The 18,923-nt window shown below is 44.5% G+C and overlaps 5 non-coding genes and 4 pseudogenes across 5 annotated transcripts; all 9 read left to right on the forward strand.

The window, feature by feature from the left end:
* The first annotated feature begins 995 nt into the window (after positions 1 to 995).
* On the forward strand, positions 996 to 1,072 carry LOC136311374 (small nucleolar RNA SNORD115). The gene has a single exon (XR_010726769.1). It is a non-coding gene; the product is annotated as a small nucleolar RNA SNORD115 (small nucleolar RNA).
* Positions 1,073 to 2,581: 1,509 nt separating this feature from the next.
* LOC136311370 (small nucleolar RNA SNORD115) lies at positions 2,582 to 2,657 on the forward strand (annotated as a pseudogene).
* A 2,920-nt stretch (positions 2,658 to 5,577) lies between these two features.
* LOC136311369 (small nucleolar RNA SNORD115) lies at positions 5,578 to 5,654 on the forward strand. Its single transcript, XR_010726768.1, has one exon. It is a non-coding gene; the product is annotated as a small nucleolar RNA SNORD115 (small nucleolar RNA).
* Positions 5,655 to 8,562: 2,908 nt separating this feature from the next.
* LOC136311364 (small nucleolar RNA SNORD115) lies at positions 8,563 to 8,644 on the forward strand. Its single transcript, XR_010726763.1, has one exon. It is a non-coding gene; the product is annotated as a small nucleolar RNA SNORD115 (small nucleolar RNA).
* A 1,462-nt stretch (positions 8,645 to 10,106) lies between these two features.
* LOC136311371 (small nucleolar RNA SNORD115) lies at positions 10,107 to 10,182 on the forward strand (annotated as a pseudogene).
* A 2,023-nt stretch (positions 10,183 to 12,205) lies between these two features.
* LOC136311366 (small nucleolar RNA SNORD115) lies at positions 12,206 to 12,287 on the forward strand. Its single transcript, XR_010726765.1, has one exon. It is a non-coding gene; the product is annotated as a small nucleolar RNA SNORD115 (small nucleolar RNA).
* Positions 12,288 to 13,659: 1,372 nt separating this feature from the next.
* On the forward strand, positions 13,660 to 13,753 carry LOC136311375 (small nucleolar RNA SNORD115; annotated as a pseudogene).
* A 1,633-nt stretch (positions 13,754 to 15,386) lies between these two features.
* LOC136311372 (small nucleolar RNA SNORD115) lies at positions 15,387 to 15,462 on the forward strand (annotated as a pseudogene).
* Positions 15,463 to 17,648: 2,186 nt separating this feature from the next.
* LOC136311367 (small nucleolar RNA SNORD115) lies at positions 17,649 to 17,730 on the forward strand. Its single transcript, XR_010726766.1, has one exon. It is a non-coding gene; the product is annotated as a small nucleolar RNA SNORD115 (small nucleolar RNA).
* Positions 17,731 to 18,923: the final 1,193 nt, after the last annotated feature.

Raw genomic sequence — 18,923 nt, forward strand, 5'->3', positions numbered from 1 at the left:
AGGAACGAGAATGCTGAACTGGAAAGACACGGCTGGTGCTCAGACCCCGCCTTGAAAGATTCCATGGTGGATGGAATTATTCAAAGACCTATAGCTTTAATGTCAGACAGGAGTAGTGTGGATGCTCCTCCCTTGTCAGAACAATGGCCTTGTACGTGTGGTGAAAAGATATGAACTGTTTTTTCCTGCATACTGTGAAACAATTAATGGTCAACCTTGTATTAGTCCAATTGTTCTTTAATTCATCCCTCCCTCCCTTCCTCCCTTTCTCCCTTCCTTCCTTCCACCTTTTCTTCCTCCCTTCCTTCCTTCCTTCCACCTTTTCTTCCTCCCTTCCTCCCTCCTTTTTTTCCTTTCTTCCACTCTCCCTCCCTTCCTCCCTCCCTTCCTCCCTTCCTTCCTTCCTCCCTTTCTCCCTCCTTTTCTTCCTTCCACCTTTCCTCCCTCCCTCCCTCCCTCCCTCCCTCCCTCCCTCCCTCCCTCCCTCCCTCCCTTCCTTCCTTCTGTCCTTCCTTCTCCCTTCCTCCCTTCTTTCTTCCCTCCAACCAACCTTCCTCTATCCAATCTTCATCCTTCCTTCCTTCCTTCTTTCCTTCCCTCCTTCCATTCTACTTTATGTCTTTCCTTTTGTTTTTTTTATTCTAGTTTTTTTTATTTACACATTCATATATATTTTAGAATGATCATTACCACAAAAAGGACCAACATGAATGAGCATCATTCAAAAGAGTGATGGCAAAAAAAAAAAAAAAAAAAAAAAAGTGATGGCTTATGAAATTTAGACAACTGTCTTATTCCTTATTCTCCAGGTCATATTTTTTTTAATAAAAGGATTTTCATTGAGACTAGAGCTTGGCAGGCTCTCTGTGTCAGCACTCTTCCAGCAGTGGAGTCATGCAGGTCACAAGGTCACCTTGTCCTCAGTTCCAGGAATCGTGCCAGGTGAGCATACGAATGTGCAGTTGTCAGATATCTGCCTGCGAATTGCTGCTGTTGGGTCGATGATGATGATACTGTCTTGAAGAGAGATGATGACATAAAAATCAAGCTTTGCAGGATTACGCCAAGGCCCAGTGTAGTGACAACATGTGGCACCACATTGGGGAGTGTTATTTCCCTCAGAGCAATGGGGTTGTGTGGTTGAGGCAGGCAATTTCTGGAGGGAGGTCATGAGCCTCTACCCGACCCCTTGCATGTGAGCGTGGTCGACTTGTGTTCAGAGGCTGTGACGGGGCCCCATAGTTCGTCCCTCACAGACGACCATGCCCAAGGCCAAGGTCTCAGCGTCTCTCTCTCTCCCTCTCTCCCTCTCTCTCTGTGTCTGCAGTGAGGCCTGTGGAAAGGTGGTGGTGGTTGCCTTTATGTTTCAGGTGAGTGGATGTTCTAAGTCTTGGATAGAGACCAGGACAGAATGAGTGTGAGCAGGAGGCTCTGTTTGTCTCAGACGAGAAAGGTGTTGATGCCGTCTCTTAAACCTCAGTATCTACACAGCATGTACTCTTTGTGCATGTCAGTCTGGGCAAGGGTACCTGTAACCAAAGATTTTTCTCCCTTTCTGAAGGGAGTCAGACTGAAGAAGGCTTAACTTCTTTTTCAGTCAATCCTGAAGACCTCTCCTATCATTTGTGGGCAACCTGTGGCCAGTTACTCCACAGACTTAATGCATGGCCAGTGTTGGAAATGTAAAGATGTTTGTGTACAAGAGGACATGCCCTTGGTGGTTTGCGATTGAATTTCCCCAGTGATTCCTTCCCCTGGGCCTACGTTGCAAAACACTGTAGAGCTTTGGGAGAAGTGAAGGTGATCTTTTAAAAATGTTATGGGCATACCATGTCCATGGACAGAATTATGGGCACTAGACACTCTAGTTCTTTTTGATTGGCATTTTGAGATCTTTTGCCTAGAGTGAACTCTGGATGCTCATGTCCCCAAATAAATGTTAGTTCTCGGCTTAAGGTTGTCATCAAGGATGTCAGATAATGTTTAGTTTTGGAATTCGGGAAATGAGCAACATTGAGGGCCTCCTGGTATCTGTATGTCCTGGAGTAATTCACGTGTAAGTTCATGTTGTCATGCATCCTTTTATCATGAGTCATAGGTCTGGACTTGTGAGAATCTGAGATGTATCATTTTTCATGTCAGGGGCTTGTTGTATGTGTTCTGTTCACCATTCATGTGGAAATCCTATAAATTTGTCTGTGTGTGTAGGTGTGAATGTTTCTGTCTTTTGGGGATGTATAATTCCCCACCTTTATTCACTCGATTGTTCATTCTATGAGTTATTGATTTATTCATATTTGGGTTGATCATTACCTCAGATAGAAGCAGCATGAGCTTCACTCCCAGTAGTGACGGAACAGGTCCTTCAGAAGGCTCTTTTCCTCCTCCTCCTTCAGATCACGTCCCCAAGAAAGACTATGGTTTGGCCTCAAGCTTCCCAGGCTCTCTGTGTCAGGCCTCTTCCAACGGTGGAACCATGCACATCTCAAGGCCACCGTGTTGTCCTCAGTTCCAGGAATCGTGCCTGGTGAGCATACACATGTGCAGTTGTCCAGATATCTGCCTGTGAATTGCCGCCGTTGGGTCGATGATGATGATATTGTCTTGAAGAGAGATGATGACATAAAAATCAGCTTTGCAGGATTACGCTGAGGCCCAGTGTAGGTGACAATGTTGCGGCACCATGTTCAGGAGTCTTATTTTCCTTTAGACCAGTGGTCGTCAACCTGGTCTCTACTGCCCACTAGTGGTGGTCAACCTGGTCCCTACTGCCCACTAGTGGTCGTCAACCTGGTCCCTACCGCCCACTAGTGGGCGTTCCAGCTTTCATGGTGGGCGGTAGCGGAGCAACCAAAGTATAAATAAAAAGATAGATTTAACTATAGTAAGTTATTTTATAAAGATTTATTCTGCCAAACTTAGCGAAAATCCGACATAAAGTACTTGGTAACTAATTATTATTATATGCTTTTTCTTGCTGTAACTCTGCTTTATAAATTTTATAAAGTGACTTCCCTACTTTATAAACCACCATTACTGTGGAACCGGTGGGCGGTTAGAAAACTTTACTACTAACAGAGATACAGAAGTGGGCGGTAGGTATAAAAAGGTTGACCACCCCTGCTCTAGAGCAATGGGATTGTGTTGTTGATCAGGCAGTTTTTTGAAGGTCTCCCATGTGCCTCTCCCTGATTCCTTGCACGAGAACACGGCCGGCTCGTGTTCAGAGGTTTTGATGGTGCCCATCGTTCTTCTCTCCCAGACGACCAGACCCGAATCCAAGGTTTCAGAGTCTTTTTCTCTCTCTCTTTGTCTGCAGTGAGACCTTGTGGAAAGGCGGTGGCGGTTGCTTCAATGTATCAGGTGAGTCCCTGTTTTAAGTCTTGGGTTGATACAGAAACAGAATGAGTATAAGCAGGAGGCTCTCCCTTAGGCAATAAAGATGTTGGTATCTTGTGTTAAACCTCTGTATTGATACAGGGTGTATATATATACATATATAAATATATATATAAATATATATATATTTGCGTGTCAATTTAGGAACAGATCCCTTTAAAACCGAACATTTCCTAATTTTTTAAAAGGAATCAGAATGGAAGGTGAGTAATTGGGTTTTTTTTTGTTGTTGTTCTTTTTATGGAATCGGAAAGAACTCTCATGTGATGTGGAAATTTTAAGGCCAGTTACTCCTGTAGACTTAACACAAGGTAAAATGTCATAGTCAGTGTTGGAAATGTCAAGATGTTTATGTTCAAAAGGACACGCCCTGTTGGTTAGTGACTGCAGCACTGATTTATTACCATGAGCCTACATTGCGAATCAACGTAGAGCTTTGAGATATGGGAGTAGGAGCTTTTTGAAAACATTATGGGCATACCATGTCCACTGGCTGAATTGTACTCATTTGACTCTAGTTATTTTTGATGGGCATTTTAAGATCTTTTTGCTTGAGTGTACTCCGGATGCTCTTGTCCCCAAATAAGGGTTAGCTCTCAACTTGCAATTGTCCTGCAGCAGTGGTGGTCAACCTGGTCCCTACCGCCCACTAGTGGTGGTCAGCCTGGTCCCTACCGCCCCCTAGTGGTGGTCAGCCTGGTCCCTACCGCCCACTAGTGGTGGTCAGCCTGCTCCCTACCGCCCACTAGTGGTGGTCAGCCTGCTCCCTACCGCCCCCTAGTGGTGGTCAGCCTGCTCCCTACCGCCCACTAGTGGTGGTCAGCCTGCTCCCTACCGCCCACTAGTGGTGGTCAGCCTGCTCCCTACCGCCCCCTAGTGGTGGTCAGCCTGGTCCCTACCGCCCACTAGTGGTGGTCAGCCTGCTCCCTACCGCCCCCTAGTGGTGGTCAGCCTGGTCCCTACCGCCCACTAGTGGTGGTCAGCCTGGTCCCTACCGCCCCTTAGTGGTGGTCAACCTGGTCCCTGCCGCCCACTAGTGGGTGTTCCAGCTTTCATGGTGGGCTGTAGCGGAGCAACCAAAGTATAAATAAAAAGATAGATTTAACTATAGCAAGTTGTTTTATAAAGATTTATTTTGCCAAACTTAGTGAAAATTTGACATAAAGTACTTGTTAAGTTATTATTATTATATGCTTGAACTTGCTATAACTCTGCTTTATAAATTTTATAAAGTAAAGTTACTTCCCTACTTTATAATTCACCATTACTGTAGAACCGGTGGGCGGTTAGACAATTTTACTACTAACAGAGATACAAAAGTGGGTGGTAGGTATAAAAAGGTTGACTACGCCTGGCATACAGGATGTCAGATAATACTTAGTTTTGAATGTATTGTGCTCGGCAGGGTCCTGAGACTATTTTTAAAAGATTGTTGTATCTTGACTTTCACTTCTGATTGAGGCAAAAGTGTGGTTTTATGTCCTGCAGAGGCTTTGTTGACATTGATGTTGGGGTTGGCGGTGAAGTAGGAAAGGGAATCCCGAAATACAAGGTGTTAAGCCTTGGTTTTTAAGTTTTTGTGATGGGTGTGTGCTACTGGAATTCAGGAAATGAGCGACAGTGAAGGTGTCCAGATGTGGGAGTGCCCTGGAGTAACTTGTGCGTGAGCTCATGGTGTCATGCATTCTTTGTATCCTGAGCCGTAGGTCTGGCCTTGTGAGTATCTGAGCGTATTGTCTTCATGGCAGGGGCGTGCTTTATGTGTTCTGTTCACCTTTCATGTGCAATTCCTATAAATGTGTCTGTGTGTCTGTGTGTGTGTGAATGTGTGTTTTGAAAAACTATAATGCTCAGCCTTTATTGATAAATCCATTCATTCTATAAGGTATTAATTTATTCATATGTGGAATGATCCTTGCCTCTTAAAGGAGCAACGTGCATGAGCTTCATCCGCAATAGTGATGGAACAGGTTGTTCAGACAACTCTTTTCTCCACCGTCTTCAGGTCGTGTCCCTAAGAGTTTTGCAGGCTCTCTGTGTCAGGCCTCTTTCAGCAGTGGAGCCTTGGAGATCACAAGGCCACCTTGTCACCTTGTTGTCCTCAGTTCCAGGAAACATGCCTGGTGACCATACGAATGTGCAGTTGTCCAGATAATCTGCCTATGAATTGCTGCCGTTGGGTCAGTGATGACAGTATTGTCTTGAAGAGAGATGATGACATAAAAATCATGCTTTGCAGGATTACGCTGAGGCCCAGTGTAGTGACAACATTGTGGCACCATTTTGGGAGACTTATTTCCATGTAGAGCAGGGGTCGGGAACCTATGGCTCGCAAGCCAGATGTGGCTCTTTTGATGGCTGCATCTGGCTAGCAGACAAATCTTTAATAAAAGAAATAATAACGTTAAAAATATAAAACATTCTCATGTATTACAATCCATTCATTTCCTACTGCTTATATTCATGGTTGCAGGTGGCTGGAGCTAATCACAGCTGTCCTCTAGAGGGACAACACCAAATTTTTATTGGATAATGCGTAACGTACACGGGTCGTTGTGTGGCTCTCACGGAATTACATTTTAAAATATGTGGCGTTCATGGCTCTCTCAGCCAAAAAGTTTCCCGACCTCTGCTGTAGAGCAATGGGATTGTATAGTTGAGGCAAGCAGTTTCTTGAGGGAATCCCGTGTGCCTCTACCCAACCCCTTACGTGTGAATAAAGCCGGCTCATGTTCAGAGGCTTGGACGATGCCCAGAGTGTCTCCCACAGAGACGACCATGCCTGAGGCCAAGCTTTCAGAGTCCTTTCTCTGTTCTCTCTTTTTGTGTCTGCAGTGAGACCTTGTGGCCAGGTGAGGGTGGTTGCTTTAATGTTTCAGGTGGCTGGATGTGTTTTGTCTTGGATAGAGACCAGGGACAGAAGAAGCAGAAGCAGGAGTCTCTCCCTTTGGAAATAAGCTGGGGTTTTGTCTTAGACCTCAGTATTAATAAAGACATTTTTTTTCTTTTTTTTCTTTTAAGTGAGTGGAGTGGGGAGGCAGAGACAGATTCACACATACTCCCTGATCGGGATCCACCTGGCAAGCCCACTAGCGGGTGATGCTTGCCCATCTGGGGCCCTTTTTCTGTTGCGTCCAGAGACATTTTTTAGACACTGGTAGAGGCTATGAAGTCGTCCTCAGTGCCTAAGGCCAACTTGCTCTAATTGAGCCATGGCTGCAGGAGGGGAAGAGAGAGAGAGAGAGAGAGAGAGAAGCAACAGCAGGGTGGTGGACGAGCAGATGGACACTTCTCCTGTGTGCCCTGACCCAGAATCAAACCCGGGACAGCCACACACTGGGTCAACGCTCTACCACTGAGCCAACCGGCCAGGACCCATGGTATCTTTTTTTTGTGTGTGTGGTTTTGGTGAGGATACCCTTTAACCAAAGATATGCTCCTTTTCTGAAATGAATCAGACCGGAAGGAGGATAATAACTTCTGTAATGGTATCTGGAAGAATTCACCCGTCATTTGTTGGGAGCTTAAGTCCAGTTAATTCATGATAAATGTCATGGTCAGTGTTGGAAATGTAAAGATGTTTGTGTACAAAAGCACATGCCCTTGGTGGTTTGCGATCAAAGTGCACCAGTGATTCCTTCCCATGGGCCTACATTGCAAAACACTGTAGAGCTTTGGGAGAAGTGAAGGTGATCTTTTGAAAATGTTATGGGCATACCATGTCCATGGACAGAATTGTTAGAAATTGTTATGGGCATACCATGTCCATGGACAGAATTGTTAGAAATTGTTATGGGCATACCATGTCCATGGACAGACTTGTTAGAAAATGTTGTGGGCATACCATGTCCATGGACAGACTTGTTAGAAAATGTTGTGGGCATACCATGTCCATGGACGGAATTGTTAGAAAGTGTTATGGGCATACCATGTCCATGGACAGACTTGTTAGAAAATGTTATGGGCATACCATGTCCATGGACGGAATTGTTAGAAATTGTTATGGGCATACCATGTCCATGGACAGAATTGTTAGAAATTGTTATGGGCATACCATGTCCATGGACAGACTTGTTAGAAAATGTTGTGGGCATACCATGTCCATGGACAGACTTGTTAGAAATTGTTGTGGGCATACCATGTCCATGGACGGAATTGTTAGAAAGTGTTATGGGCATACCGTGTCCATGGACAGACTTGTTAGAAAATGTTATGGGCATACTGTGTCCATGGACAGACTTGTTAGAAAATGTTATGGGCATACCATGTCCATGGACAGACTTGTTAGAAAATGTTGTGGGCATACCATGTCCATGGACAGACTTGTTAGAAAATGTTGTGGGCATACCATGTCCATGGACAGACTTGTTAGAAAATGTTGTGGGCATACCATGTCCATGGACGGAATTGTTAGAAAGTGTTGTGGGCATACCATGTCCATGGACAGAATTATGGGCACTAGACACGCAGTATTTTTTCGTTTGGCATTTTAAGATCTTTTTTCTTGAGTGAACTCCGGATGCTCATGTCCCCAAACAAGGGTTGGTTCTCAGCTTAAGGTTTTCCTAAAGAATGTGAGATAATTTTTAGTTTTGGAATTCAAGCAATGAGCAACCTTGAGTGCCTCCTGGAATCTCTCTGTCCTGGGTCAGCTCGCCTGTGAGCCCATGTTCTCATCCATTCTTGTATCATGAGCCACAGGCCTGAGTTCATGAGGATCTGAGATCCTGTTTTCATGTCAGGTTTCCTGTATGCGCTCTGGTCACCTTTCATGTGGAAATCCTATAAATTTCTGACTGTGTGTGTCTTTTGGGAATCCATAATGCCCCGCCTTCATTGACTCATTTGTTCATTCTGTGACTTACGGATTTATTCATATTTGGAATGATCATTATCTCACAAAGAAGCAGCATGCATGAGCTTCACTCCCAGTGGTGACGGACAAGGTTGTTCAGACTCTCTTTCTCCTCCTCCTTTTCAGGTCGTGTCCCAGGAAAGACTTTGGTTTGACCTAGAGCTTCCCAGGACCTGTGTCAGGCCTCTTCCAGAAGTGGAGGCTTGCTAAACACAGGGCCACCGTGTTGTCCTCAGTTCCAGGAAGCATGCCTGGTGAGCAGACGCATGTGCAGTTGTCCAGATATCAGCCTGCGAATTGCCACCATTGGGTCAATGATGACAACCCTTATTGTCTCGAAGAGAGATGATGACATAAAAAATCATGCTCAATAGGATTACGCTGAGACCCAGTGCAGGTGGCAACATTGTGGCACCACATTGTGGAGTTTATTTCTCTTAGAGCAGTGGGACTGTTCTTGTGGGACTCCCACCTGCCTCTGCCCGACTCCTTGCATGTGAGCACGGCCAACTTGTGTCACAGGCTTTGATGGTGCCCCGTTGTTCCTTCCTCACAGACCACAGTACTCAGGGCAATGTTACAAAGTCTATTTTCTCTCTCTTTTTCTCTGCAGTGAGACCTTGTGACAATGTGGTGGCAGTTACCTTAATGTTTCAGGTGAGTAGATGTCTATGTATTGGATAGACCAGAGAAAGAATGAGTGTAAGCTGCTGGATTTCACTTAGATGACAATGATGTCGGAGTCTTCTCATAAAACTGAGTGTAGATACAGGATATCTTCTTTTTTTGTGTCAGTTCAGCGAGCGATCCATTAAAAACCAAAAATTTCTTCCTTTTCTGAAAGGAATAAGATTGAATTAAGGCTAATTTTTTTAATGGGAACCGGAATAATTGTTATATAATTTGAGAAGAGCTCAAGGCCAATTGCACTCTTAGACTTAATGCCTGATATAGTCCTGTTCAGTGTAGAAAATGTAAAGATATTTGTGTGCAAAAACACACACCATGGTGGTTCGCTGTTGCACTGGAGCAGTGATTTCTCATGAGCCTGTGTTGCAGAACACTAGAGCTTTGGGATAAGTAGATATGAGCTTTAGAAAATGCTACGGGCATACCATATCTATGGAAAGAATTGTTGGCATTTGACTTTCTAGTTCTTTTCAATTGGCATTTTGAGATCTTTTTCTTGAGTGTACTCAGGATGCGCGTTTCCCCAAATAAGTGTTAGCTCTTGGATTACAGTTGTCCTAAAGGATGTTAGATAATGTTTACTTTCAGAATTCAGGAAATGAGCAACATTGAGCGTGTCCCAGTATCTGTGTGTCCCTGAGCACCTCGCGTGTAAGTTCACGTTGTCACCCACTCTTTTCTCACGGGCAGTAGGTCTGCCCTTGTGAGTGTCTGAGATGTATTGTTTCTATTCCAGCTGTTTGCTGTGTGCCTTCTTTTCACCTTTACTGTGGAATCCTGTGAGCTCGCGTGTCTGGGGGTGCATGCATGCATATGTGAGTGTGTGTCTCTTTAGGAGATCTATAATGCCCAGCATTTTCTGATTCATTCGTTCACCCTGTCAGTTATTGATTTATTCATATTTGGAAAACATGTTCGAGCTTCACTCCCAGGATTGATGGAATAGATCATTCAGAGCACTCTTTCCTCCTCTTTCTTCAGGCCGTGTCCCCAAGACGGAGTTTGGTTTGGCCTTGAGCTTCGCAGGCTCTCTGTGTCAGGCGTCTTCCAGCAGTGGAGCCATGCAGGTCACAAGGCCACCTTGTCCTCAGTTCCAGGAATCGTGCCAGGTGAGCATACGAATGTGCAGTTGTCAGATATCTGCCTGTGAATTGCCGCCGATGGGTCGATGATGATGATATTGTCTTGAAGAGAGATGATGACATAAAAATCAGCTTTGCAGGATTACGCTGAGGCCCAGTGTAGGTGACGATGTTGTGGCACCGTGTTGGGGAATCTTATTTCCCTTTAGAACAATGGGATTCTGTTTGTGAGGCAAGCAATTTCTTGAGGAAATCCCACATGCCTCTATCTGATCCTTTGCACGAGAACAAGGCCTGCTCGTGTTCAGAGGCTTTGATGGTGCCCCATAGTTCGTCCCTCACAGACGACCGTACCTGAGGCCACGGTTTCAAAGTCTTTTCCCTCTCTCTCTCTCTCTCTCTCTCTCTCTCCCCCTCTCTCCCTCCCTCTCTCCTTCCCTCCCTCCCTTCCTCCCTCCCTCCCTCCCTCCCTCTCTCCCTCTCTCTGTGTCTGCAGGGAGACCCTGTGGCAAGTTGGTGGCGGTGGCCTTAATTTTTCAGGTGAGTAGATGTTTGATGTCTTGGATAGAGAGTGGAGACAGAATGTGTGTCAGCAGGAGGCTCTTCTCAGGCAATAATGATGTTGGTGTCATGTGTTAAATTCCTGTATGTATACAGCACATATTCTTTTTGTATGTCTATTTTGGAGAAGGATCCCTTTAAAAGCAAAGATTTTTCTTCTTTTTTGAAATGAATCAGAATGGTAGGAGGCTAATTTTTTTATGGGGTTTGGAAATGTTTCATATCGTTTGTGGGGAGCTTCAGACCAGTTACTCTCATACCTTATGCAGGATCAATGTGATGGTCAGTGTTGGAAATGTAAAGATGTTGTGTTCAAAAGTCATCTCTGTGGCAGATAGCATGAACTGCATCCATGATCCATTCCATTGAGCCTGCATGGCAAAATATGTTGAGCTTTGGAATAAGAAATGTGGTCTAATGTTAATGGTATACCATGTCCATGGACAGAAATGTAGACATCTGACAGTGGAGTTTTTTTTATTTAACTGTTTGTTATCTTTTGCTTGAATGAACTGAAGACACTCGTATCTGAAATAAGTATTAGCTCTTGGATTATGATTGCCCTAAAGCAGGGGTCTCAAACTCAACTCACCATGTGGGCCGCAGAGCAAGATTACAGCTGTTCGGCGGGCTGCACTAGGTCTACAAAAGGCAACTGTTACGCAACACTTTTAAGTGTCACAAAACGACCAGAAACTGTAGTTCGTGGATTAGTCTGTGGGCCGCACAAAATTGTTCGGCGGGCCGCGAGTTTGAGACCTCTGCCCTAAAGGATATCAGATAATGTCTAGGTCTTTATGTATGGCATCAGGCAGGGTCTTGAGAATATTTCTAAATTTTTGTTGTATCCTGATTTTGACTTCTGATTTACACAAAAGTGTGGCCTCTAGTTCTGTATTTTGGGGAGCCTGTATGGGCATTGCTTCTTTGGGTTGGTGATTAGATATGAAAGTGAATTTAGAAAGAAAAATATACCTGAAATTTAGACATTGACTATTAAGTTTCCAAGCGGGGTGGGGAATCACCTGGAATTCAGTGAATGAACCACTTTGTAAGCGTTCAAATATCTGTGTGCCCTGGAGCAATTTGCATGTAAATTCAGGTTGTCATCCATTCTTTTGTCATGAGCCATAGGCCTGGGTTCGCTTGTGTCTAAAATGTATTGTTTTTATGCCGGGAACTTCCTGTATGTGTTCCATGTAGAAATTCTGCGTGCGTGTGTGTGTGTGTGTGTGTGTGTGTGTGTGTGTTTGTGTGTCTTACATCAATAATGCACTGCCTTTTATTGATTCATTTCTTCATTCTGTGACTTACTGATTTATTCATATTTGGAATGATCATTACCTCTCAAAGAAGCATTATGCATGAGCTTCACTCCCAGTGGTGACGGAACAGGTCCTTCAGAAGGCTCTTTTCCTCCTCCTCCTCCTTCAGGTCGTGTCCCTAAGAAAGACTTTGGTTTGACCTAGAGCTTCCCAGCTTCTCTGTGTCAGGCCTCTTCCCTGGTGGAGCCATGCAGGTCACAAGGCCACCGTGTTGTCCTCAGTTCCAGGAAACAGGCCTGGTGAGCATACGCATGTGCAGTTGTCCAGATATCTGCCTGTGAATTACCGCTTTTGGGTCAATGATGACAACCCTTATTGTCTTGAAGAGAGATGATGACATAAAAAATCATGCTCAATAGGATTACTCTGAGGCCCAGTGCAGGTGGCAACCTTGTGGCACCACGTAGTGGAGTTTATTTCTCTAGAGCAATGGGACTGTTCTTGTGGGACTCCCACCTGCCTCTGCCCGACTCCTTGCATGTGAGCACGGCCAGCTTGTGTCACAGGCTTTGATGGTGCCCCGTTGTTCCTTCCTCACAGACCACAGTACTCTGGGCAATGTTACAAAGTCTATTTTCTCTCTCTTTTTCTCTGCAGTGAGACCTTGTGACAATGTGGTGGCAGTTACCTTAGTGTTTCAGGTGAGTAGATGTCTATGTATTGGATAGACCAGAGAAAGAATGAGTGTAAGCTGCTGGATTTCACTTAGATGACAATGATGTTGGAGTCCTCTCATAAAACTGAGTGTAGATACAGGATATCTTCTTTCTTTGTGTTAGTTCAGCGAGCGATCCATTTAAAACCAAAAATTTCTTCCTTTGCATTTGACTTTCTAGTTCTTTTCGATTGGCATTTTGAGATCTTTTTCTTGAGTGTACTCAGGATGTGCGTTTCCCCAAATAATTCTTTAGGATTACAGTTGTCCTAAAGAATGCCAGATAACATTTAGTTTTGAATTTATGGTGTCAGGTAAAGTTTAAGAATATTTTTAAATGTCGTATTTTGAGGTTGACCTGTGCTTTCCACAAAAGTGTTGCATGGAACACTGTCCTGGGGAGGCGTTACTGATTTCGCTTGAGGTTGGTGCTGAAGTTTCACAGGGAGCCCCGAAAAACAAGTATACTGGGTGTTAAGTCTTGGTTTTTAAGTTTTTATGGTGGGCGGGGTTCGCCTGGAATTCACAAAATAGCAACATTGAAGGCAGCCGGCTCTCTCTCTGACCTGAAGAAGCTTGTGTGTGAGTTCATGTTGTCGTCCATTCTTTTATCATGAGCCACAGGCCTGCCCCTGCGGGTATCAGAGATGCAGTGTTTTTATTGTAGGAACTTTTCTATAAGCATTTTCTTCACTGTTCATGTTGGAATTCTATACATTTCTGTGTGTTGTGTGTGTGTGTGCTTTGGGAATTAATAATGGACCTTTTTGTTGATTCATTTCTTCCTTCTGTGAGTTATCGATTTATTTACTTGTGTAGTGATCATACTTCACAAAGGAGCAACATGTATAATTTTCACTCCTAAGAGTGACGGAACAGGTGGTTCATAAAGCTTTTATTCTCATCCTGTTTCTTCAGGTCAAGTCCCCCCCGAGGTTTGGCCTCGGGCTTCCCAGGCTCTCTGTGTCAGGCCTCTTCCAGCAGGGGAGCCATGCCGGTCACAAGGCCACCTTGTCCTCAGTTCCAGGAAACGGGCCTGGTGAGCATACGCATGTGCAGTTGTCAGATATCTGCCTGCGAATTGCTGCCGTTGGGTCAATGATGACAACCCTTATTGTCTCGAAGAGAGATGATGACATAAAAATCATGCTCAATAGGATTAGTGTAGGTGTCAACATTGTGGCACCACATTGGGGAGTGTAATCTCCCTCAGAGCAATGGGATTATGGTCTTGAGTGACACAGTTTCTTGAGGGAACCCCACATTCCTCTTCCTGACCCATTGCATGTGAATCTCGCCAGTTTGTGTTCAAAGCCTTTGATGGTGCCCCACAGTTCCTCCCTCATTAACGACCGTTTCCAGGGCATAGATTTTAGACTTCTTTTGTTTTTCTCTCTGTGTCTGCAGTGAGATCTTTTGGCAGTGTGGTGGCAGTTGTTTTAATATTTCAGGTGAGTATATGTCCGATGTCTCAGTTAGATCCCAGAGACATAATGAGTGTAAGCGGGAGACTCTTTCTTTATTAGGCAATAAAGATGTTGTTATCATGTGTATAACCTTTGTATCAATGCAGGGTATATTTCTTTTGTGTGTCAATTCTGTGGAAGGATTCCTTTAAAACCAAAGTTTTTTTTAATACGAAATGAATTGAACTGGAAGGAGTCTTATTTCTTTTTTTATTGTGAACCTGAAGAATTCTCATGTCATTTGTGGAGAGTTTCAGGCCACTTACTCTCATAGACTTAGTGCATGGTAAATGTCATGATCACTGTGGGAAACGACAAGTTGTTTGTGTGCAAAAGAATAGGCCCATAGCAATTAGCGATTAACTGCAGAAGTGAGTCCTTCTCATGGGCCTGTGTTTCAAAACACTTTACTGCTGTCTAATACGTGAATGTGATCTTTTAGAAAATGTTAAGGGTATACCATGTCCACGGACAAAAAAATGTGGGCCTTTGACATTGTAGTATTTTTTGAATGACATTTTGACATCTTTTACTTAAATGAACTCAGGACACTCGTAACCCCAAGTAAGTGTTAGCTCTTGGATTATACTTCTAAAGGAGGTCAGATAGCATCTTCTCACGTATGGCGTTACTCAGGGTCTTGAGAGTATTTCCAAATTCTTGTATCCTGACTTTGACTTCTCGTGTACGCAAAAGCGGGCTTCTGGTTTAATATCTTGAGGAGGCTGTACTGGCCCTGCTTGTTGGGGTTGGCGGGGAGGTATGAAATGAAACTATAGTGTACTTGAGGTGTCGATTTTTAAGTTTGCATTGTGGGTTGGGTTCTCCAGTAATTCATGAAATGAGCAACATTGAAGCATCCAGGTGTCTGTGTGCCTGGAACAACTTGCATGTGAGTTCATGTTGTCATTCATTCTTTTATCCTCAGGCATCGGCCTGGCCTGGCTACTAGCTGTATGTGTTCCATTCACCTTCCATGTGGAAACCCTAGACACATTTGTGTTTTTGTCTGTCAGAAATCAGTAATGCAGAGCCTTTTATGGATTCATTTCTTTGTACTGTGAATTACTGCCTTACTCATATACCTCACAGAGGAGCAGCATGCATGAGCTCCACTCCCAGTGGTGACAGAACAGCTTGTTCAGAAGACTCTTTCCCTCCTCTTTCTTCAGGCCGTGTCCCCAAGAAGGAGTTTGGTTTGGCCTTGAGCTTCGCAGGCTCTCTGTGTCAGGCGTCTTCCAGCAGTGGAGCCATGCAGGTCACAAGGCCACCTTGTCCTCAGTTCCAGGAATCGTGCCAGGTGAGCATACGAATGTGCAGTTGTCAGATATCTGCCTGTGAATTGCCGCCGATGGGTCGATGATGATGATATTGTCTTGAAGAGAGATGATGACATAAAAATCAGCTTTGCAGGATTACGCTGAGGCCCAGTGTAGGTGACGATGTTGTGGCACCGTGTTGGGGAATCTTATTTCCCTTTAGAACAATGGGATTCTGTTTGTGAGGCAAGCAATTTCTTGAGGAAATCCCACATGCCTCTATCTGATCCTTTGCACGAGAACAAGGCCTGCTCGTGTTCAGAGGCTTTGATGGTGCCCCATAGTTTGTCCCTCACAGACGACCGTACCTGAGGCCACGGTTTCAAAGTCTTTTCCCTCTCTCTCTCTCTCTCTCTCTCTCTCTCTCTCTCCCCCTCTCTCCCTCCCTCCCTTCCTTCCTCCCTCCCTCCCTCTCTCTGTGTCTGCAGGGAGACCCTGTGGCACGTTGGTGGCGGTTGCCTTAATTTTTCAGGTGAGTAGATGTTTGGTGTCTTGGATAGAGAGTGGAGACAGAATGCGTGTCAGCAGGAGGCTCTTCTCAGGCAATAATGATGTTGGTATCGTGTTAAATTCCTGTTTGTATACAGCACATATTCTTTTTTTTTTGCATTTCTCTGAAGCTGGAAACGGGGAGAGACAGTCAGACAGACTCCCGCATGTGCCCGACTGGGATCCACCCGGCACGCCCACCAGGGGCGACGCTCTGCCCATCAGGGGGCGATGCTCTGGCCCTCCGGGGCGTCGCTCTGCCGCGACCAGAGCCACTCTAGCGCCTGGGGCAGAGGCCAAGGAGCCATCCCCAGCGCCCGGGCCATCTTTGCTCCAATGGAGCCTTGGCTGCGGGAGGGGAAGAGAGAGACAGAGAGGAAGGAGGGGGCGGGGGTGGAGAAGCGAATGGGCGCTTCTCCTTGTGTGCCCTGGCCGGGAATCGAACCCGGGTCCCCCGCACGCCAGGCCGACGCTCTACCGCTGAGCCAACCGGCCAGGGCCACATATTCTTTTTGTATGTCTATTTTGGAGAAAGATCCCTTTAAAAGCAAAGATTTTTCTTCTTTTTTGAAATGAATCAGAATGGTAGGAGGCTAATTTTTTTATGGGGTTTGGAAATGTTTCATATCGTTTGTGGGGAGCTTCAGCCCAGTTACTCTCATACCTTATGCAGGATTAATGTGATGGTCAGTGTTGGAAATGTAAAGATGTTGTGTTCAAAAGTCATCTCTGTGGCAGATAGCATGAACTGCATCCATGATCCATTCCATTGAGCCTGCATGGCAAAATATGTTGAGCTTTGGAATAAGAAATGTGGTCTAATGTTAATGGTATACCATGTCCATGGACAGAAATGTAGACATCTGACTGGAGTTTTTTTTATTTAACTGTTTGTTATCTTTTGCTTGAATGAACTGAAGACACTCGTATCTGAAATAAGTATTAGCTCTTGGATTATGATTGCCCTAAAGGATATCAGATAATGTCTAGGTCTTTATGTATGGCATCAGGCAGGGTCTTGAGAATATTTCTAAATTATTGTTGTATCCTGATTTTGACTTCTGATTTACACAAAAGTGTGGCCTCTAGTTCTGTATTTTGGGGAGCCTGTATGGGCATTGCTTCTTTGGGTTGGTGATTAGGTATGAAAGTGAATTTAGAAAGAAAAGTATACCTGAAATTTAGACATTGACTATTAAGTTTCCAAGCAAGGTGGGGAATCACCTGGAATTCAGTGAATGAACCACTTTGTAGGGGTTCAAGTATCTGTGTGCCCTGGAGCAATTTGCGTGTAAATTCAGGTTGTCATCCATTCTTTTGTCATGAGCCATAGGCCTGGGTTCGCTTGTGTCTAAAATGTATTGTTTTTATGCTGGGAACTTCCTGTATGTGTTCCATGTAGAAATTCTGTGTGTGTGTGTGTGTGTGTGTGTGTAGTGTGTGTTTGTCTTAAACCAATAATGCACTCCCTTTTATTGATTCATTTCTTCATTTTGTGACTTACTGATTTATTCATATTTGGAATGATCATTACCTCTCAAAGAAGCATTATGCATGAGCTTCACTCCCAGTGGTGACGGAACAGGTCCTTCAGACGGCTCTTTTCCTCCTCCTCCTCCTTCAGGTCGTGTCCCTAAGAAAGACTTTGGTTTGACCTAGAGCTCCCAGCTTCTCTGTGTCAGGCCTCTTCCCTGGTGGAGCCATGCAGGTCACAAGGCCACCGTGTTGTCCTCAGTTCCAGGAAACAGGCCTGGTGAGCATACGCATGTGCAGTTGTCCAGATATCTGCCTGTGAATTACCGCTTTTGGGTCAATGATGACAACCCTTATTGTCTTGAAGAGAGATGATGACATAAAAAATCATGCTCAATAGGATTACTCTGAGGCCCAGTGCAGGTGGCAACCTTGTGGCACCACGTAGTGGAGTTTATTTCTCTAGAGCAATGGGACTGTTCTTGTGGGACTCCCACCTGCCTCTGCCCGGTTCCTTGCATGTGAGCACGGCCAGCTTGTGTCACAGGCTTTGATGGTGCCTTGTTGTTCCTTCCTCACAGACCACAGTACTCTGGGCAATGTTACAAAGTCTATTTTCTCTCTCTTTTTCTCTGCAGTGAGACCTTGTGACAATGTGGTGGCAGTTACCTTAATGTTTCAGGTGAGTAGATGTCTATGTATTGGATAGACCAGAGAAAGAATGAGTGTAAGCTGCTGGATTTCACTTAGATGACAATGATGTTGGAGTCTTCTCATAAAACTGAGTGTAGATACAGGATATCTTCTTTCTTTGTGTTAGTTCAGCGAGCGATCCATTAAAAACCAAAAATTTCTTCCTTTTCTGAAAGGAATAAGATTGATTTTTTAATGGGAACTGGAATAATTGTTATATAATTTGAGAAGAGCTCAAGGCCAATTGCACTCTTAGACTTAATGCCTGATATAGTCCTGTTCAGTGTAGAAAATGTAAAGATATTTGTGTGCAAAAACACACACCATGGTGGTTCGCTGTTGCACTGGAGCAGTGATTTCTCATGAGCCTGTGTTGCAGAACACTAGAGCTTTGGGATAAGTAGATATGAGCTTTAGAAAATGCTACGGGCATACCATATCTATGGAAAGAATTGTTGGCATTTGACTTTCTAGTTCTTTTCAATTGGCATTTTGAGATCTTTTTCTTGAGTGTACTCAGGATGCGCGTTTCCCCAAATAAGTGTTAGCTCTTGGATTACAGTTGTCCTAAAGGATGTTAGATAATGTTTACTTTCAGAATTCAGGAAATGAGCAACATTGAGCGTGTCCCAGTATCTGTGTGTCCCTGAGCACCTCGCGTGTAAGTTCACGTTGTCACCCACTCTTTTCTCACGGGCAGTAGGTCTGCCCTTGTGAGTGTCTGAGATGCATAGTTTCTATTCCAGCTGTTTGCTGTGTGCCTTCTTTTCACCTTTACTGTGGAATCCTGTGAGTTCGCGTGTCTGAGGGTGCATGCATGCATATGTGAGTGTGTGTCTCCCTTAGGAGATCTATAATGCCCAGCATTTTCTGATTCATTTGTTCACCCTGTCAGTTATTGATTTATTCATATTTG

This window comes from Saccopteryx bilineata, chromosome 7, assembly GCF_036850765.1.
Source record: "Saccopteryx bilineata isolate mSacBil1 chromosome 7, mSacBil1_pri_phased_curated, whole genome shotgun sequence".
Lineage (NCBI taxonomy): Eukaryota > Metazoa > Chordata > Mammalia > Chiroptera > Emballonuridae > Saccopteryx > Saccopteryx bilineata.